At 48.5% G+C, this 15457-nt stretch overlaps 1 protein-coding gene across 3 annotated transcripts in view; it reads right to left on the bottom strand.

The window, feature by feature from the left end:
• Window positions 1-15457, bottom strand: part of Tmtc2 (Transmembrane O-mannosyltransferase targeting cadherins 2) — a 376982-nt gene that overhangs the window by 197345 nt on the left and 164180 nt on the right. The gene's annotated exons all lie outside the window — the stretch shown is intronic.

Here is a 15457-nt window from a genome sequence, read left to right as displayed (position 1 = left end):
TCTTTTTTTTGTATATTTTACTGCTTACAGCCGCCAAAAGGGAGCTTGCACGAGCGCGCGCGCCAAGCACAAACCGCCGCCGCCGTCCGCGCCGTCGCGGTGTTGTGGTGGCGGCGGCGGCGGCGAAGTCGAAAATTGGCGCCCAAAGTAGGGCCTGTCCTTTCCGGAGTAGCCTCGGAGGCGCCGGAGAAGCGACGGTCCCCCTTCTGCTTCGGCCCACTACTGGAGGCAGAGCGCCCCTCCGAAGAAAGACTGCGCGCGCACGGAAGGTCCTTTCGAGGAAAAGAGCGTTTTGTAGGCACCGCCGGAAGGGGCCTACAGGGGTGGCGGCGGGAGAAGAACAGAATGGACGGGTGAAGGAACGGCAAAGAGATTGTCGGCGACTTTCGACGCGCCGTTGCAACTCGAGAGAGAAACGTTGTTCTAGCGGTGAGAGCGGTGTTTGTGTTTGCCTCGGAAGTGGCGGTGGGTGCGGGTTTCTTTAACGGAACGTGCAACCAACCCCGGGAGTCCACGATGGCAGTAGTGCAGACACACTGTAAGCGTGAAAAATAAATAAATAAACGGAAGTAGGCGCGTTTTGAACTTATAACTGTACAGGGTGTGGTTGTGCTACGAACTGTATTTCTACGGTGTTCGACTTAAAAGGTGCGTGCATGGTGGGGAGGGCATTGGGGTTGGAGGAAGTTTTAATGAAATCACAGCGTAAGGGCATTTATTTATGAATATGAAGGGTCAAATCGATGGAGTGTTTTTGGACTTTTCCAAAGCGTTCGATGTAGTTCCGCATGCCGATTTAGTAACTAAACTGCTCTCTATGGGCATTGAACGCAATATCATCCGATGGATAGAATCTTATTTGCCCTCAAAAAAACAATACGTTGCTGTTAAAGACTGTGTTTCTGGTACATTGGAAGTGCACTCAGGGGGGCCACAGGGGTCAGTTCTCGGTCCTTTGTTGTTCTTGTTTATATCAATGACATCTATTTATCTGTTCAATCGCCTGTGAAGATCCGGTTGTTTGCGGACGATTGTGTTGTTTATACTAATGTAAATCATCACTCCGACCAAGTAAGACTTAATGAGGCGTTGCACTCAATTAGCGTATGGTGTGAAACAAGGGGATTGAAGCTAAATACTTTGAAGACGGCAGCTATTACATTTACCAACAAGAAAGAATCCTTAGATTTTGCTTATATTATTAAGAATTCTTACGTACATAAAACCCAGCGAGTGAAGTATTTACGTGTTACACTCACAAGCAATTTAAGTTGGGAACCCCATATTGAAAACGTTTGCAGCAGCGCGCTAAAAAAGCTGGCATTAGGGAGTTTTAGAATAGGGGCCCCGATAGTTTGGGGCCCCAAAGAGCTTTGCGGGTGTTAGCGTTGGGGCACGTAGGAGTGAAGAGTTTTAGAATAGGGTTTTACGTTTGCGGATAGCGTCTTGCGCTGACAGCGCCACTACGGCGTCAAAGAAAAGCTATTAGAAATAATTAAATAAAATATATCATTTTATGATAGGAATATTAATTTTGGGTTTCGTGTATTCGCCTTTAATTACAACTTAGAGGTTATTCTGTAAGCAGCAAACAATTAGTTGCGCTTAGTTTTGAGCAAACCAACTTTACTAGCCTTCACCAGCCAAGCTTAGCCGTGTTAGGCCTACGAGCCATAAAATCCACAATCGAATTCAAAATCAGCGGCGTCTAATGAGTCAATCTTCATAACACACGCTAGTTGAGAGAAAGCGATAACCGCAGTCACTTCTCCTAGCTTGCGAACTTCACGCGTTACCGCGAATCGAACCCAGTTTGGTGCTAGGTTAGAGCCGTCGCTTCGATGGGTGCCGCCATGTTTGCCGACGCAAAACTTTTGGGGCCGCTATTTGGGCTCCCGCTAAATCGGTGAAATAGCGTTCCCAACGCAAAACCCAAAGGCAGTTTGCGTCTTGCGCATGCGCAGTGGCTTCGACGCTATTTCTTTGGGGCCCCAAAACGTTTGGGGCCCCTATTCTAAAACTCCCTATTATTGAAACGAAAATTGCGCCGTACCTCGTCGACCGTTAAGTTAACAGCATACAAAGCTCTTGTCAGACCAAAATTAGGATATGCGGAATTGATCTGGAGCCCTCATCAAAAATATTTGATCAAGAAAATAGAAAGAGTGCAAAATTTAGCTTTGTGTTTTACATACTCCACATACTGGCGTTTTTCTAGCGTGTCCGTTCTTCGCGACAGGGCGAAATTGAAAAAAAGTAGCTCATCGCAGAATTGTATCTCGCATCATATTTTTATATCAGCTGTACCATGGTCACTACGAAATAGCGCGTGAATGTTATTTACCTGAGCCCCCCATGCGCTCTGCTCGTACAAACCACAACAAAACAATTAAGCAACCATTTACTAACCTTAACATGATGGATATTCTCTTTTTCCCCATGCAATTTCACTACGGAATAAATTACCCGAAGAAGCAGTTAACACTAATACAACAGAATCGTTAGTTCAGCTTTCAAATAACCTTTTCTTTGATCTCTAAATTGCCGCAATGAAAGCAGTTGCTCTTGCGTTACGCTTTTTCATTGTTATTTTGTTTATGTATTGCACTGTTGTATGTTCATGTTTATTTCTGTTACGTATAGTGTTACAATTATGATGTATGTACATGTTTTTGTTGTGTTCTTAATTGACAATTGACAGGTGTAATTTACGTTGCTGTATGTACCCACTCCTGCTTGGGCCCGAATAGGGCCAGCAGTATTTGTAAATAAATAAAAATAAATTTATTCGTACGACCAAAGCGTGCAAAATTTACTGTGGGGAATTCGAACCTGTGTAAACCAAGGTGAACGGTAGATTGGACAGATGTGAGTGCCACATTGTAACTGAGCGTAGTTACTCGGAAGGGAAAAGAAAAGCGCCTGAAAAGCGTCGATTTGACGTCAGCTGATAGGAAATCACTTTCAGTTCTTTTATGCCTGTGACATTCGTATAGTAATGTTACGGACAAACGCATTCGCTGCTTGTTATATCCTCGGGTTAGGCATCCAAACACACGAATAGATGTAGCGTTCTCGTGCTTAGTTAACATACGCGGCTAATCACAAAGTTCGAACAAGGATGTTTAAACACTGAGCTTCGTGAGTACGTTGCATCATATTTCATGGTATGAGACGTGCCGCGGAGTTTCGCGAATTTGGGCCCCCGCAGAACTGATTTCCTCTCAAATCTGAGCTGATAGACAGTGAGCATTCAAGACATGCGAAAACCAACACCTATGGAAGTGTCTAGGCGATGCTTGATTTATGATTAGGTTATCTCTCACGGTATTAGTTTGCTAACAAAGCTTAGCAGACCGACACCACTGACTGCACACGCTTGAGAGCTGTCTACTTGGAATTCCCTGCACAGCGGCTAGGGAGCTGAAGCTAAAAGCAAGAGAGGTGTAACTAGAACAGCGCGTAAAAACAAGACAGGGACGAGCGCTTGTCCCTGTATGTCCTGGCTCGTTTTGCAAAGCCCGAGGACGAGAAAACGTTCTGTGTGGCCGAAAAGAAAGCTAGAACAGCGAACGGCTTCGCCAACGGAGGTTGCAACATATGCAGAAGGGAGAGAGAGGGAGAGGGAGAGTTAAACACCATAGGCGTACGAAGAGGACTGACTTTCAGGGATAGACGCGAGCCGAACTAAAACAGAGGTTGTTGGCGCGGCCGTTGTTGCCCACAGGAAGCAAGAAAGCCTGGCATTTATTCGGTCGGCCCCGGCTTCCCGACGCGTTTCCCCCGCCGAGAGGAAACCGCAGACGGTCGCAGTGGCGCCGGTGGCCCATTAGCCGAGCACCGGCCTGCCGCTGTTGCCGGACCGGCGTGCGTGGCCGCTGCTGCCACTGGGGCTGCCGCTGGAGGCGAAAAAAAGAAAAAATAACACGTGTCCGCTCAGCGACGAGGGGCGTGTACCTGCCTGCGGGCCCGTGGTGGGGCCTCGCGACAAGTGTCCGCGCTCTCTCCCATTGGTCCCGGCCTCGCGATGCGTATGCACACGACTGACCCTGCCGGTTTTCCCGAAGCACGCGGTCTGCTGTACGCTATACAAGAAATTACGCGAGGCCTGCAGTTGAAAGGATGTTCCAGATTTGTTGGCAGGATGTTCCACATCCGCGTCTCAGGGATGTTTCCCCATCAACGGGGCAGCCTCTCCGTGAAGTTACTCAGTACGGTAGCTTTTATGTGGCTGCTCCTTTTTTCAAAGAGAACATAAACAAATCCTTCATTGACAAAAAAAAAAAAAAATACAGAACAAGGTTTATGGGACGACTTCCACCGTGGGGGCAATTCAGTGGTAGAGCATATAGCACGCGTAATGCGAATGATGTGGGTTTGACTCCAAGCTGCGGCAAATTGTCTTTTCGACCACTTTCAATTCCATCCATTTTCCTCATTATTAAGGCGAATGCCTAAAGTGACTCGTTACGCGATGGCCCTGAAAAAAAAAAAACGCGGCGTTGAGTCGGGTGGTCCAAAAAATATCAACCTCAGCAATAGCTCATACTCCCGTAAGCAAGCAAGAGAGAGAGAGAGAGAGAGAGTAATATAGGAAGGCAGGGATGTTAACCAGTCAATAGTCTGGTTGGCTACCCTACGCTGGGGGAAGGGAGAAGGGGAAGCGAGAGAAGGGAGAGAGAAGGTGTAGATACGTGTACGGACAGCACTTGAGTTAAAGACGCTCGCGCAAACCAGAAGTTCTGAGAAAGCATAAAAGTGCCTTCACTGCCCTCTGAGCCGATGATCGGTCCGGACGGTGCTCTAGTAACAGTCTGTTCACTCAGAGGACGATCATCTAATTTCCTCAATGTGTTGGACAAAGTTTGTCTTTGTGCTTGAAATTGAAGACAATGGCACAATAAGTGTTCAATGTTCTCCTCGCATCCGCAAACATCACATGCAGGACTATCAGCCATTCCAATTAGTGCTGAGTAGGCATTCGTGAAGGCAACTCCAAGCCATAACCGACACAGAAGAGACGCTTCACGTCGGTGTAGACCGGCTGGAGGTCCGAGTTGAAGTGACGGGTTTAGTCGGTGCAGTCTTGTGCGTCTTGTATGTGCGGTGTTCCACTCTGCAAAGGAGATCGTGCGTGCTAAAAAGCCAAGTTGTCTCGCGGCGTCGGTCCTTGAGAGAGGAATGGGGACGCAGCGGTCTTCTTGGTTTGATGTCCGAGCTGCCTTATCGGCGTCATCATTTCTTATGATACCGCAATGACCTGTTATCCACTGGAAAGAGATATCATGGCCTTTTTCTCTTAAGTGATGGACAAGTTCCACGATTTCGCACGTGAGCTGATCGTGAGCTGCATGTCGGAGAAATGACTGCACACATTGCAAGGCCGGCTTTGAATCGCAGAAGACTGCCCATTTTCTAGGAATTTCAGCCTTTATCGCATGAAGCGCGTTGCGGAGAGCCGCGAGCTCTGCAGCTGTAGACGTAGTGACATGGGAAGTTTTGAACCGCTGGGTTATTCTCATTGTTGGTATAACTACAGCGCCACCGGAACTGGTTGATGTAGTCGATCCATCAGTGTAGATGTGTGTGCAGTCGCTGTATTTCTCGTACAAGAGAAGTAAAGTTAGTTGCTTGAGCGCAGATGCTGGCAAGTCCGACTTTTTCTGAAGTCCTGGGAGTGTAAGGTTTACTTGAGCACGGCGCATACACCATGGAGGAATGGAAGGCCTTGCCGCAGGTGTGTAACCTGACCTGAGAGAGGCACGGTGTGCGAAGACAGTCGCACAGAATGTCGTGTGGGGCCTATCTACTGGGACACTTGCGAGGTGGTGGGTAGGGGTCCGGGCGAAGTGTCTTATGTGCACACGCATTGTTTCAATCCTAATGTGCGTTCCTAATTGTGAAATCTTGAGCGACTGCAATAACTTCAGTCGTTGACGCACTCCGCGGTACGTAGACCAAGCCATATCTTGAGGGCTTGGGCTTGGATGCTTTAGATTATATGCAGGTCAGTTCTGCAGTTGTTGGACATGACCGGTAGGCTGTACCGCAGGAATCCAATAAAGAAGACCCTGTACAGTTGCAGCATGGATGGTATTGGCACTCCCCAGGTCTTTCCTGCAAGGAACTTGAACATATGGCAAATTCCTGTCAGGCGTTTTCTCACATAATTCACATGAGGGGTCCAGGAGAGATTTTTGTCAATGACCACCCCCAAAAATCTGTGACTCGTGCTGTATGAGATCAGTTGTCTGCCGACAGATATCACGTATGGAGACATTAATTTCCTGGTAAACGCCACCACTGCACACTTTTCGTATGATATATGAAGTCCTTGTTCTCGAAGGTAGGATGATGTCAAAGTGGCTGCCTTCTGAAGCCGCGCGCGAAGTTGCAGTCGCGTCACACCCGACGTCCAAATGCAAATGTCGGCATAGATGGAGAGCCTAACAGTGCATGGCAGGATGTCGGCAAGGCCAATGAGTGTTAGACTGAAGAGTGTTGGGCTCAGTACTCTGCCCTGAGGCACCCCACGGTTACTGTGATGCGGCGAGGTCGTGCCATCCTCGGTAAGTATGAAAAAGGATCTCTTATGTAGATAGCTTCTTATCCAAAAATAGACTTTGCCGCCAAGTCCTATACTGTGAAAATCACTTCGTGCGTTACGCTCCTTTAACATCCAGAAACAGGGCAGCAGATAATCTTTTGCAGGACTTCTTGTGCTCGACGTACGTCACCAAGTCGATAACGTTGTCTATTGAAGAACGGCCACGCCTGAAGCCGGCCACTGCATCTGGATATACCTGGTAATGTTAGAGGTACCATTCTAGCCGTGCTAGAACCATCCTCTCCATTAGTTTTCCGATGCAACTGGCAAGCGCAATTGGTCGGTACGACGCAATGTCTACAGGTGACTTGCCAGGCTTGAGCTGTGGAATTAGGCGACTGCTCTTCCATTCCTGGGGAAGCGTACCTGCCTTCCAGGAGCTGTTGAACAAGAGCAGGAGCACTTTCCGAGCCTCTTCGCCAAGATTACATAGGGCACGGTAGGTTATACCGTCGGATCCTGGTGAATATGAACGCTTGCACAAGGCCAGTGCAGCTTCGAGTTCCTCCATGGAGAAAGGACGGTCCATGCGGGGGTCGTGTGAAATCGGTGAGTGGTGGAGCGTCGATGTTCCAGTGGAACTAGTTTCGCCAGCAATCCTCCTGCAGAAAGCTTCCGCGACGTCAATCTCGCTGCATTGTTGGTGAAGGGCCAAATACTTAAAATGGTGGCGCTGCTGAGGGGTTCCACAGAGACCACGAACAGTTCTCCATATGTGAGACAAAGCTTTTCGTGGATCCAAAGACTCGCAGAATGACTTCCATCTTTGTGATGCTAGTTTGTCCATGCGACGCTGAATTTTCTTTTGAGTTCTTCGGGCCAACCTCAAGTCATGTACAGACTTCGTGCGCCTGTATCTCCGCTCTGCACGGCGACGAATTGCACGAAGCTTCTCTAGCTCAATATAGTAATCGGTGCGTGTGTATACGTTCTCGGAAGCGAATGATTGGCAGCCTCAAGGGCACCCTTTATGATGTCCTCTAGGCTGGAGGAGAAGTCATTGCGATAGCCGTGTTCGACAATTGATTTGAACATCGGCCAGTCGATACATTGTGTGCCGCAAAAGATGCAATGGCTCATACCCCCTTAAGGCAAAGGCTGCAAGTGCTCAGCAAAGTGAAGCGAACAGTGCGTGCATTCATAGAATTCACCCATGCAACACACGGAACAGCATACGTTTCAATAAAGAACAAGCTCAAAACAAGCATCCGAACAATCAGTGAAGTATTGCATACACCCCCGGAAGTACACTGCGGCCGAGGACAGAGAAAAAACTTTATTGTAGGAAAGGGCAGGCAAGTTGTCGGGGCCCTCAGGGTGCATGCGACGTGCGAAGCGGCGGCACCAAGGCTTTCGACCGCGAGTCCTGCTTTCTCCTGCTGAGAGGATGGAACGTAAAGACGAAGACAAACGTCTTTGGCGCGAGCCTCATTCCGCCATACGAGAGCGCGAAGCCGTAGCTGAGCGCCAAAAACGAGCCGAGAAGCCGAGCTGCGAAAGGAGCAACGCGACCGCGCGAGACAGCAACGTAGATGGGAGAACTAAGCTCGGAGACAGCGGCTTGCCACACGTTCACTGCGGCTCGTTAAGTCTCAGCCCAGCGATCGTATAACTTCAGGCATAATTACCGAGAGTGCCGCAGGCTTTCGCCTTCACGTGTTACAGGATGTAAGAGTTGGGGTCGGGAATGTCAAGAGGGATAGCTGGCTCATGCGGTCGTTCGACTCATCAACGCTAAGGACGTTGTTGAACGGAGGAACGTGTTCTCACTGAGAACGAGGAGTACTAGGTTTATTTAAAATATTTAAATGAAGAGTGGAGAACGTTACATTTCATCACTCTAGCATGACTGAAAACGAAGCAGATGGAGGAGCCGAAAACGTCTCATTAAACCCCCTCTCTCCTCCCTAGTTCCCTAGGCCAAGGAAAACTGGCGCCCAGCATTCGTCCGATCGGAGCGTCCAAAGCCGTGAATGACCCGCTTTTGAGGGTGAGGGCTCACACACTCAATCACGCACTTTTGTTTCACTGAACACGCCGAAAGGAGTCGGGCCTCGAAGACTGGGGTTGTCACACTTGACTCAAGCCGGCACGTCTTGGTTCCTGAGCTGACTCCGCACTTAGCTGCCGCGTCTGTCAAACGACCGTGACGATTACCAGATTCCACGGGGGAACGCCGTAGAACACGCTTTTCGAGGAGTCTTTTTTGCTCTAATTGGTCCGCAAAGGTGAACAGCGAACCACCCAACAATACTCGGTCCACCAAACGTGTCTCGCCTTGCGGCGCGCCGGTAATCTGAACGACGAAGACTTTCACGAAGCGACTCATCGCAGCGGGCTAGCAAAGGCTAGATGGTCACTACACGCGCTGGCCGATCGCAACAAGGAGCACAACATGCTGCCGAATTTTTATGATGCATTTCAATTAAAGAGAGCAGTTAATTCTCCTTATGCGTTCCTTGACCTCACTGTTTGTCGGCTTCGTGTAAGTGCAGCTAAATAAAAACAAGTTACGCAGATTCACCGGACATCTTGGAATTATATATATATATATATATATATATATATATATATATATATATATATATATATATATATATATATATATATATATATATATATATATATATATAAGGGAAATTTAGCCTGATGGGCGCCTGCGACACCATTGTCGAGTGTCTGAGAGGAGACATTATCCATACCTGTCATCGCTCCCGAATTTCTTCTCAAAAAGCTTCTCAAATATTATAATTAGATTGAAAGTGTAAATGACAAAATTGTGAGAACAACATGAAAAACTCCCGGTACTGCTTTCTCTTGCCTAATAACACCTACAGAAAAGTATTTTTCCGAGCACGAGAGAAGCCAGCGAATACACAGTGAATAGAGCGGCCAGTCGCGCGGCAGTTTTTCGCCTACAGAGGCTGCATTCCGACAGAGGCGAAACGCGAAAGCGTTCGTGTATCCAGATTCGGTGTGCGTTGAAAAAACTGTAATTTGCGAAAATTATACCGCAGAACCTCCAGTGGAGTGTCTAACTCTCACATTGTGGCTTTGAAACGCAAAATATCATCATTTCATTTGCTCAACAGTGGACAAACAAACGAATTGTCAGCCTGGCTTCAACGACCTAACAGGGGGACTTGTGTTGGCGAGGGCCAGAGAGGTTTAAAATCTCCTTGGTCAGGGTGATCACGCCTCGTTGTGGAAACGTTGTAGACTGCTGCTTCCTGTTTGATGGCTTTAAGTGTCCATCTGCATATGACCCCTTCGTCTCGTCATAATTTAACTTTTGTGCTTCTGCAACTTGCCAGAGGAAAAGGATCTCCCAACTTGAACACACCATCCTGACCTCGTCACTCCCGCTTCTCCTTTGATCCCTACATAACCTCCTCCCTCTCTCCCTGAAAAATAATTTATACAGTAAAGGAAAGAAAGCAGGAGTTTACCTCAGACGGAAGACTCACGTTATCAATTCGGCGCACGCGCAGTGGCGAGACTGCATCAGAAGTGTACATACAAGAAGCGACAAATGATTCCTCACCTCTCGTGCGCCCTAAGCGATAACGGTGAACCGTGCAGGAGAGAGATAGAGAGAGCACAAGGACAAAGACACCACGCAGATCGGACGAACGGAAAGAGCAGACGCAGCGCCCTATGCAGAATGATGGAGGTCCCGAAATAAACATTGCACGCACGCACGCATGCTCTCGAGACACGAACGGCGAAGAAGCGCGGGCAGAGCAAGCAAGGCGAGCGAACGAGAAACAACGGCGACGTCAAACAAAGACAAAACCGTGCACAAAGCAGCGGCCCCGAAAAGAGTCAAGCGCGCACCACATGAGAGAAATAGTAGCGCTGCGTGAGGAGACAGAGAGAGAGAGAGAGCAGCAAGAACGTGGTTGTTAGGAAGACGAAGCCAGCCCGGCCCTCGCCCACTTCATCCCCATCCTTAGCTTGCCGCCCTCTTAACAACAATTGAAGAGCAACGGCGGCGAACGGGCCAACTCATGCACGCATTCTTTCCGCGGGAGTCGTAATTTTAGGAGCGCCGGCCGACGACGACGCAAGCTGGCGGCCTCCCTCCCCTTTTACTTTTCGTTCTCCTTCTCCTCTCTCAAACTCTACGCCTTTTATTATATCTGCTTATTCTTCGTCCTCGCGGCCTCTCTTCCCGCTTTAGCGAAGCAGACTCTCTCAAGAGTCTCTGTGCTTTGTTGCTGTTCCGATTGCCTTGCTCCGACCTCTCACTCTCCGCACTCCCAAACCAGGCTCTATACCTAACTACTGTGCGGCGTAAAATAAAAGAAAACGAACGGGGTGTTCGCGACTAGCGAAGGAAAGCTTGCTGGCGCTGCAGCCCTAAAACAGCTCGATGAGCACGCACTTCCACAAAGCGGCGTGTGCACGCACGAATCCGCGAGGCGCCGTGGATTTAAGAAGTTTATTTGTGGCGATGCTTCGTCCGGGCATTGCCATGGATGGAATGGCGGTGGTAGCAGTGGTGCGTTCACACGAGTTCCGTCCGTCCCCCAAAGCGCGTTTTGTTTATCGACCTACCCAGCATCGGTTGTTCTTCATTTGCTTGCCAGTATACACAAGCATGCAGCTGCATCCGCCGGAGGAAAAGCTGCCACTTGTTCCCCTGCGCTGTTTTACCTCGTCATCTCTCTCCCCAGCCTCCGTCATATATTTCTGCTCAGCCTTTCCTGTTGTTCCAAGGCGGATGACTTATTCGTACGCAATTAGTGAAACGTCCCAACAAACGAGCCCATATACTCCGTCTCAACAGCTCCGAACGGTGCAGTGAAGGCCAGGGATCGTGTCGGCCAGTCTTAAACGACTTCCGACTGCGTTTTACAGCGAAGCTGTTAGCCTCTAGTTTGTCGAGATTTTTCTCGTCCACGTGGGCGGTGCTCACAGAGAAGTGTGGTCCGATCCCGAAGACTGTGCAAAGAAGCGGTAAGCGCATAGTGTGCTGCTCTTCAAAGAGGAATCACGTGGCGTTATCAGGTGACTTCACCACTTGACGAAGACGTCATCGCGCGACGTCACGTTTTTAAGTGATTACGTCATCAGATTACATCCTCAGGTGATATCGTCACGTGACCATGCCGTTATTCTCGTATGTTTGAATTACAATCTGAAGCTATGACGTCCGCAGCTTGTGTGCAAGTCGTATTTTACGAATTCTCTGACGCAATTTACTTTGGTACTTGTCTAACGTCGGTTGCGATTGTCTAACGTCGGCAACAGCTTCGCAGTACATCCACTGCCACAGGGTGGGATGGAGGCGGATTTTCTATTTATTTATTTTTTCATAGAAACGAGGAGGCCTCGTCCATGGTGCGCTATACGGGTGATCGTATTTAAGTTCTTCAGAGTTTCTTTTTTTTTTTTATATCGCCTCTTCCAGATAACAAAATTCTAGTTCTTGAGGTCGATTATTCAGAGAGGCCGCCACTACAGTATCGAGAAATCGCAACACATGTCCAAATATTTTCAAAAAAATTCCTACTTGACTTCTTAATTATTACTTTACGGCACATATTGCTGTTTACGAATTGTAGCGGGTGGATTTCCAAGGCGTATCCCCTTGGAATGAATTTCCAGAATGACACCAGTTTGGAGATATGCGCCATCAAACTTGCCGTAAAAGTGCATTGTTGTTCCACTTATTTTTTACAAAACACTTTTTTATGCCTTGAAGCCCGCAAGTAACTCGAAGGCCCGTGTAACTCGTCTCACACTTGGAGAAATAATATCTCAAAGCTGGTGTCCTCCTGGAGATTCATTCCAAGTGGATACATCGTCTTGCAAGCTCACCGGCTACAACTCGCAAATGGGAATGTAGGCCGTAAAGTAATTATTTAAGAAGGGAATTAAATTTTTTTGTTAAGTTAATTGAATGTGTGTTTCGACTTCCCGCGCTAGTTATGTCCACCTCTTCGAATAATCCAGCTTTAAGGACATGAATTACGCTGTATAGCACAGATGTTGTTTAAAAATTCCGGACAACTTAAAAATTATCACCCCGTAGTCCTCGGCGTCCCTTTGAGGACGATCGGAGGTAGACAATGAGAAAGCCCCTCATTCCGATTCTGTCTTCCGGTTGACAGGGGTGATCTACACATAGCTTTCGCGCAACTGTGTGGATCTGCTTAAACAGGGCGCACTGCATACGGGCGAAGGAACTTATATTCGGTGATACAGGACGCTTTTGGTGTGGACTAGTTCCCGAGAATGGAGGGGTCACGTGAACGGCTGGCATTCGAGCAACTGCACACACCTGATCACGCGTGAACCGAACGCACCTAAGCGCACAGTTATAGTAGAGCTTTTCCCGTGGGTTCTCAAAGCCAGTCTCGGCCTGCGTTTTCATTGCCTCCGTGGTCTCTCTCTCTCTCCCTCTCCAAGCTTTCACGTGCACTCTACTTACAGTAAGCGCGGCTATCAATTGAGCAGGCACGTTTGCTCAGAGGAAGGGTGTTCGCGGGGAGCAGAGGTTTTTCTTCTCTCCTGCGTCCCTCTTCCTCCTCCACTCCTATTCATTTGCTTGCGCTTCTCACTACAACGCCGTCATCTTCCGCAGAAACTATTGCACATAAATAAGGCGGGCGGCGGCGGCGGTAGTGGCGCGGCAGCGAACGCAGGCGCCGAGCAGCCAAGCAAAGAAACGCAGGGAAAGGCCAACACTAAAAGGAAACGCAGAGACAGGAGAGGAACAGAGCGCGCGCACGCGGAAGGCGACGAGAGGGATTCGTGCTCGCGCGCGAGTTCGCCTTCGGTCCGCGGAACCTCGGCGAAGGGAACAAGAAAAAAGGTGCGCGGCGCGCGGGGAAACGAAAAACCCGTAAATTAGGGGAGATCCGAGCGTAAGGTGTACAATTACGCGCGCGCCAAACAATGACTTAGGGGCCTCCTCTATACTTCATTGCCTCCGCGTCGTCGTTGCCCGTCTTGGCCGGCTGCGGCGAACGCCTCTGTTTGCGTCCCACACGCTGCGTGGCTTCCTCCTCTTCTTCTTCTTCTTCATCCTGCAGCTCACACGCAAAGGCTGCGGCGCACTCAGCGTTCCCTCCCTGAAGCAACGCTGCCGACTCTCATGGTTGTTGCTCGACCCCCCCTCCCCCCTCCTCTCTCGCTTCTACTCCCCCTCAACCTTACAAGTGCCGCGCCCGGGGCTTTTTCGCCGTCGGCAATGCTATGGACGCGCTATTATTTTTGGCGGCAGCGGCGGTGGCGCTTGAGATTACCGGCTACCGTACGCGAAGCTGGGCGGCTGATGCTGCATGACTATCGGTTCCGGAGGGTCCCGAGGTAACTACACGGTTCCTGTTAAACGAGAGCGCTGGCCGAGGGGATAAACAAGAGCTGCGAATTTCTCTCCCCCCTCCCCCTTCTTTTTTGTTGCCAATTTACGTTTTCTGCTTCTCGAGGAACGCCGAACAGCGGTTATCTCAAGGACGAAGCTCCACTTTTGTCTTGTCTCTCTCTCACACACAAACACCCCCCCCCATTCTAAGTTTTCATTCCTTTTTGTTATTTCTATCTATCTATCTATCTATCTATCTATCTATCTATCTATCTATCTATCTATCTATCTATCTATCTATCTATCTATCTATCTATCTATCTATCTATCTATCTATCTATCTATCTATCTATCTATCTATCTATCTATCTATCTATCTATCTATCTATGTTCTGTCACCGTGGGATACTGCGCGTGGGTGTAGGAGTGCAGACGTGGGAACGTCCGAGTTGCCATCACGTGGAAGCTGCGCGACGGCAGTCGTGCCGGCCTGTCCAAGCATCGGCGAGCCTGACGGGGACGACAGGCGACGGAAGTTGTGAAAGCATCGCGAAACTGATCAGGCCACAGAGGCTGAACTGATGCTCGTATATACGCGCGAAAAACTGGCGCTCACAGCTTGCGGCCCGCGCCTCATGCTGTGGCTAAATGCCCGCCTAATAATAGGCAATCCTTCCAACCCTTATGTCACCCAACTCAATGTAGGGTAGTAAATCGGAAACTCGCTTCTGGTTAACCTCCCTGCATTTCCCTCCCCTCTCTCTCTATGAACTAAAAGTCAAGCGAAACCTCATAAAAAGTTCAGACATAAGGCGCGGAAGGACAACGGCACAGAGACACTACGACACACACACAGAGTGGTCACGTGGGTCATAGCGCCATGTGTCACATGTCACGACGCTTCGTGCGCGTTTTAAGGCGAAAACTTCAGACAGCTCACGGGTCGAAGAACTGACCGTCCGGCGTTATGGCACCAAAATCCAAGCGCATGCGCCAGTATTTCTTTATCAATAATAATAATAATAATAATAATAATAATAATAATAATAATAATAATAATAATAATAATAATAATAATAATAATAATAATAATAATAATAATAATCCTAACAATGTACGCGTGTTTTATAACGGTTTGAGGAATAAGCACGCGTGCGATAACTGGAAATAAATCTGTTGTTGACAGTTAGCGCTGTGTGTTTGTCTAATTTGCGTTACCGTGTCCCTCTCCTTGCGTCTGCGCTACAGGAAAGTAGAAGGCACCCGTATGCAAGCCCATGTAGATACCTTCGTCGATAAAAGTGTTAAAATAAAAAAGAAATCCGTAAGTGAACTTGCGTATGTGTCCGTATGGTCTTCATAGACTGGCCACGACCGTTCTAACGTCTCATTAACCACGCAGAACAAGTGGCGATACCTAGGCGACCGAAAAAGAGAATAAGTAAGAAGAAAAACAAGTAAAGAGAAAACGAGTGATAGGAAGAAAACAACGCATTCGAATAAGAATGTCAATGTGATTTAATTAACGTCTCGTG

This window comes from Dermacentor variabilis, chromosome 3, assembly GCF_050947875.1.
Source record: "Dermacentor variabilis isolate Ectoservices chromosome 3, ASM5094787v1, whole genome shotgun sequence".
NCBI classification, from domain to species: domain Eukaryota; kingdom Metazoa; phylum Arthropoda; class Arachnida; order Ixodida; family Ixodidae; genus Dermacentor; species Dermacentor variabilis.
This window is presented reverse-complemented; position numbering and strand designations above follow the sequence as displayed.